Source organism: Patella vulgata, chromosome 5 (assembly GCF_932274485.2).
Source record: "Patella vulgata chromosome 5, xgPatVulg1.2, whole genome shotgun sequence".
NCBI classification, from domain to species: domain Eukaryota; kingdom Metazoa; phylum Mollusca; class Gastropoda; family Patellidae; genus Patella; species Patella vulgata.
In genome coordinates, this window is record NC_065883.2 from 20,334,619 (window position 1) to 20,341,461 (window position 6,843).

The window sequence follows — 6,843 nt, forward strand, 5'->3', positions numbered from 1 at the left end:
TTGTCCCTTACTGGCCGCGAATAATCTTTCTGAGAGAGATGTTGTTTAATGTCCACTCGACACAAATTAGATCATTTCGGGACTAACATAATATATGGTTCAATTTTATTTAAATAATTCGCTTGTGCGTATGGGTCTTTAGCAGTGAAAGGAATCTATTGCAGGTCTTTGTGTTGGCTTTAAAAGTTACATAAATTATTATTTAGACATGTATATTCAACTCTCTAGACCATAGATTGGCGTAGATTTAAATGGACTAGAACACGCGTAAGATTAAAAAAAATAACGATTAAATAGATAATCGAGGCTTATACCCGATTGTCAGGTACCGTTGTTACGATAATGAACAATCTACGCTCGATCTTGTCAAAACGTCCAACACTCTCATAACTTCGCTCAGAATAAAGTAATCTGAATGAAATATTCAATATATTCAATTTTCAGTATCCATTTTTCAACTATTACAGTAAGATCGGTCTATACTAATGTCCAAAAGAAAGTATACGCACTAAAAATACGACTAAGTTTTATTTAGATTAAAAACATTTGATAAAACATTACTGAGTTTTGTCTCTTGCGTCAAAACTCAACATTTCTAAGCAAAATAAAAAAGCGAAACAAAAAGACATTGTACCCAAATGCCGCATACGATGGAAAACGACTTTGGTTGATGCAGCACGAAATGCACAGTGTATACTTTCTTTTGGACATTAGTATAGTTCTATATCCAAATCTTACATACTGCATCGTTAACAATTTTCTAACCTGGTCTAAATTCAACTTCAGTGGCTGTTTTAATAGCATACGATGTTCCATTATTGCCGGGATAGTAAGGATTATCGCTCTCATTACTTCTCCCACCTATCGGGCGTACATGGAAATAAATATGGAATTTCAAAAATATAAGATACCAATAAGATATTTAATACCCCTAAAAAAAGGCTGAGACCGGATATAAAGTGAAATGAAATGGGGTTTAGCGTTTTACGTTTCTGCACCAACCAGGATATGAAGACTGAGGTCGGCATTTTAGGGTATCCTTCGTTGATAAAGTGATGACATGGAGCAATGACATATTATAGTCGTAGCTCCTTCACTTTCAAAATTGTTCCTGCTCCGATTGTGTTTGTTTCATAATTCCCATCCGCGGAATAAGCTTTATTCTGAAGGTTTTGGTGTTTAATGATAAAAAACCAATGTTGACATTTTTTCTGAGTAGGTCTTTATAGTATTTGAGGGTAGCCATAATGTTATCGACATATCAAGTGTGATTTGGCAATGTATTAATATTGGCAGGGGTCGTGATAATATTTCAGATTTTTTTCCATCACTTCATGTAGATATTTCCAAGATGGTGATCATTTTTGGCGGGAAAATTGAACGATGTGCTTATTTCGATTAAGTAGTAGAGTTTGGTGCCAATAAATAATTATGTTTTCAGGGGCACAGATTCCATTTCTACCAGTTACAACTGTGTAAAATGATCACATACAGATCTATGTTGCAGATTTCAAAAATGAGGTCCATTTTTGTCGGGAAAATGGGACGATGTGCTGATATTTATTAAGTCGTCGTCTTTGGTGCCAATATATATCTTTTCAGGGGCACAGATTCCATTTCTTCCAGTTACAACTGTGTAAAATGATCACATATTCACCTGTTTTGCATATTTCCATGATGGTGGCCATTTTTGGCAGGGAAATGGGGCGATGTGCTGATATAGGTCTGGGTAGGTCTTCATGGTATGGGAGGCCATTATTTGAGGGTAGCCATTTTGCGATAATATTCCAAGTTATTTTTTTTTATTTTCACCTTACTTATAATGTTATTGACATATCAAGTGTGATTTGGCAATGTATTAATATTGGCAGGGGTCGTGATAATATTTCAGATTTTTTCTCCATCACTTCATAAAGATATTTTCAAGATGGCGATCATTTTTGGCAGGAAAATCGGACGATGTACTTATTTCGATTAAGTAGTAGTGTTTGGTGTCAATAAATAGGTTTTCGGAGGCACAGATTCCATTTCTGCCAGTTATAACTGTGTAAAATGATCACACGTAGACCTATTTTGCAGATTTCTAAGATGGCGTCCATTTTTGGCGGGACAATAGGACGATGTGCTGATATTTATTAAGTGGTCGTCTTTGGTGCCAATATATATCTTTTCAGGGGCACAGATTCCATTTCTTCCAGTTACAACTGTGTAAAATGATCACATATTCTCCGATTTTGCATATTTCCAATATGGTGGCCATTTTTGGCAGGTGAATGGGACGATGTGCTGATATTGATTAAGTAGTTGTCTTTGGTGTAAACAATCCTATTTCGAGGCGCATGTTCCTGGAATCCATTGTCGTGCTGGTTTATCTATCTAGGTTTGCTTTCCTATCGGTTCTTGCATAAGATTTACTGTTTAGCGTATCTTTGCTTTAGTGTGTTACGTTTAATTTGATCGGGAGACGTGTTCGTCGAGTCAACGTCAAACGACAACACTGCAAGAATTTGCCGTGGCACTGCAAGAGGAGTGGGTCAGTTTGTCCCAAATCGTGATTGGGCGGTTGATTAGGAGCATGCCACGACGAATTGCTGAATGTCTGAGGATTGGTGGAGCAATTACTCATTATTAAGACAAAAATCAAAAACGTCCATTTTCACTTTTGACGGTGTATCGCTTTGCGAGTGAAATGGGGCCGTCAGATAAGCCGACCATATGAACTGTTTATGTTTATGTGTAGGCAATTGGTCTGTTATTAACATACACTGCTTACCTCTAATAAAAACAGCAGTGCATTTCCACAGTTTTGTATTGTTTCTGAAAGTATCCTACTTTTTTTTGAAGAGTATATATTGACACCAAAGACGACTACTTAATAGAAATCAGCACATCGTCCGATTTTCCCGCCATGTGTGGCAGCAATATTGGAAATAGGCTAAATATGTGAATGTGATTATTTTACAGGGTTGTAAATGTCAGAAATGGAATCTGCGCCCCCGAAAACATATATATTTGACACTCGGGTTTTTGGGAACTAGATTTTTAATATTTGTTTTAAGGCAACTATTTTAGTGTTATGTTGTGCACAGACGACCTTGACATCAACAGAAAGCAAGAATACGTCTCGCCGAAAGTCCTTGACATTGAAAACGTTCGTGAAGTCACTGTACCCCCCAAAAAGAAATTCGCAGACTTGGAGAACAACCGGAATAAAGTGTTTAGTAACGGTTATGGCCTCCTCTAGCGTCTCGTACTGCCACACAACGTCTTCTCATGGATCTCAGAACATTAGTAAACACTACCCGAGGAAGACGTCGCCACTGCTCAGCAAGAGCATGTTGAAGGTCCTGCAACGTCAGTGGTGGATTCACTTGCTGACGAACACGTCGACCCAGTTCTTCCCAGATGTGTTCAATAGGATTAAGGTCGGGGCTAAGCGACGGCCAATCCAGGACTTGGACACCGACATTTCTTAAAAAATTCTGGGTAGCAATTGCTGTATGGGGTCGAGCATTGTCTTGTTGAAACGTTAGTCCAGGCCCATGTCTCTGCATAAACGGAAGAAGAACAGGTTGCAAAATCTGATCCCTGTACTGGCGAGCATTTAAGTTCCCTTGGACAACAACAAAAGAGAACGTCCATGTGCACACAAAGAACCCCAAACCATGACGCTGCCGCCATCACATCGGTCAACTTCTCTGATGCATACTTGCGCGTAGCGTTCACCTCGTCTGCGGTACACTCAGACCCTGCCATCGGCAAATCTCAAAGTGAATCGAGATTCGTCACTAAAGACAATCGAATTCCACTGTCTTTGAGTAAATCTTATGTGTCTTGTGGCCCACACAAGTCGGTTACGGCGATGAAGAGGTGTCAATATTGGTCCATTATAGGGCCTCCGAGCTCGAAGACCAGCAGCCTGCAAGCGATTTCGAACAGTTTGTGCAGTTACCCTTCCACCAAACATCTCTCTACTTGTGGAGGTTGCAGTGACAAATCTGTTTCTAAGATGACGTAATCGTATTGCTTGATCTTCCTGGAGTGACGTCACACGTGGCACTCCTCCCGCCCTTGGGCGGTCGGCAATAGTTCCAGTTTGAAGCACTCTCATTCTAAGATTAATTATTGTCTGGCGTGAACAATTAAAGGCTCTTGCAACAGTGACCACAGACTGACCAGCATAGAGCCTACCTATAGCACGTCGACGTTCTACATTTGAAAGGCGCGGCATTTTCTAACAAAGATGAAAAAACAATTTTAATTTGTTTTTCCAGTTCAAGTTACGTGTGCGTGTTCAGTTTAAGCAAACTTGCATCGATTGACCTCACGAGTTTGTGTTTACACGTGTTTTTCAGGTTTTTCATCTTTATATACAATTTTATGAAATGAAAGGCTTCTTACTACTTACTATCGTTAGAAACACTTTAAAATTTATTTGACTTACCAGAAAAAAATTTTTTGTTGAAATTCATCAGTGTCAAGTTTTTAATTTGGCTGAGTATACATTGACACCAAACACTACTGCTAAATCAAAATCTGCACTTCGTCCCATTTCCCGCCAAAAAATGACAGCCATCCCGGAAATACGCTAAGTATGTGAACATGTTATCAATTTCAAGGTAGTAAATGTCAGAAATAGAATTTACAACCCCGAAAACATATATATTGACACCAAACACTACTACTTAATCATAATCTGCACATCGTCCCATTGTCTCACCCAAAATGGCCGTCATCTTTGGAATACATGTATGCCAATTATGTGATTATGTGATTATCAAAAATGTCAAAATTGGAACCTGCGATCCCGAAAACATATATATTGACACCAAACACTACTAAATAATCGAAATAAGCAGATCGTCCAATTTTCCCGCCAAAAATATCTTTATGCAGTGATGGGAAAAATTCTGAAATATAGTTATGACCCCTGTCAATACTAATACAGTGCCAAATCATAAAGGATATCTGGATAACATTATAAATAAGGTGAAAATAAAAAAATAAGTTGGAATATTATCGCAAAATGGTAACCCTCAGATAATGGCCTCCCATGCTATGAAGACCTACTTAGAAAAAATGTCAACATCGTTTTTTGTCATCAAACATCGAAACCTTCTTAATAAAGCTTATTCCACGATTTCTACCCGAAAGGCCGACGGATTTACAGTAAGGATCGGACTGCTACGGCTAAACCATCGTTCTAGATATCTTTAACCAGGCGCGGTGTCTTGTAATAAGCAGCATATGCTTACAGTTTCTAGAACACCTGATAACCTCAATCGATCTTAACCATTGAGTATCGACAGCAAGCTGGCTGACCACAAATCACCAATCATCAATATCCAAAGAAAACCATTGCCGCAAGATTAGAAATAAAATCAACAATCGGTTTAATTTCACAAGACACGTTAATTCTTCACATACTAAAAGTGTCTTGATATAAAGAATATAATTATCTAATTGCCTTCTCTAAAAGTAGGATCATTTGCCGCTATCATAATTCCAAATAAATATGAAGCATTGGTGATGAAATCTGGTATCCAACCACACATGGAATTACACAGTGGTATTTACTACAATATACGTACTTCGCAGCCGATCCGGGGAAGTATAACTTTACTACAAAACATATAAACAGTGATATCTTAACACGGAATTCAAATTAAATATGTTCGAAAGATAAAGCCAACCTATAAATCCTCCTCCACCACCTCCAGATAAACAGGGTCCTCCACCCCCTCCAAATCCGCCAGTCGTTTCCCAAAAAAAATCATCACGGCATGACTGTCCTCCTACGGCAAGATTAAGCAACGATCCGCCATCTTGGATTAGTAGACCGGATGCATTTATAGAACCGCCAGCTCCTACAAAATAAACGTTAACAGTTTTCAAAGTTTTCAGCACCAATACCCCAATACACTAAATGGAATGGCGATTAACATCTTATTTTTCTGCACTGACTTGGCTAATGAAGACGGACATGCGCCATGCAGTGTGCTATGGGGGAAATTTGGCACTGACACCGACGGTGCGGTCTACTCCTATATTAGTTTTTCGTCACATCGGAACGACCCGACGGGGGGGGGGATTGGGAAATTCTAAGGAGAGCTCCCGGCTAGTGAGCCAGCGTCTTACTCACTAAGCCACCGCGGCTCCAAAATACCTCTGTGCAGATTGCATATAGAGATATCACATCTGTAGTATCTCGAACAAAACTGGAGAGTAAATGTGTGAGTGTGTTGTTTTGTTTCTTGGTATTGTTCGTTTCAAATTCGTATCAATTAGAAAAGGGAACAGGACCCTGTTTCACGAAATTTTAACTAAAGATAAAATCCAAATTTTAGTAGATACTTCAATTTTGATTGGCTAAGCACTAAAATCAATCTAATATTATTCAATCAATTTCCGTGAAACAGGCCCCAGATCTTTGAAAAATCCTAAAAGGCGATTGTAATTGTCACCTCAGTGTGTACTGTCTAAAACAACACTGAGTATGAATTAAATGATAGACAAATTGTTTTAAAGCTTTGGCATATAAGTGTTCTGGTGTGAAATGGCACCACACTCACGTTTGTGATTGTAGTGACAAAATATAATTAAGAAAGTTTATATTCTGATAAGCAGCTGTTTCTCCGAAAAATTGGTAATCATAAAAATCTCTAGTTGATTAAGTATAATGTCTCACAGGATTGCAATGTCAGTCGTTGGGAAAAGAGAGTCCGTCAATGGAAATGGATTAATCAGCATTTTCGACATAAAGAAATCATTGGAAATAGGATATAAATTTTCGGGTCATAACATAAGTCGGTTAAACGATACATTAAGTCCTGTATATAGGAA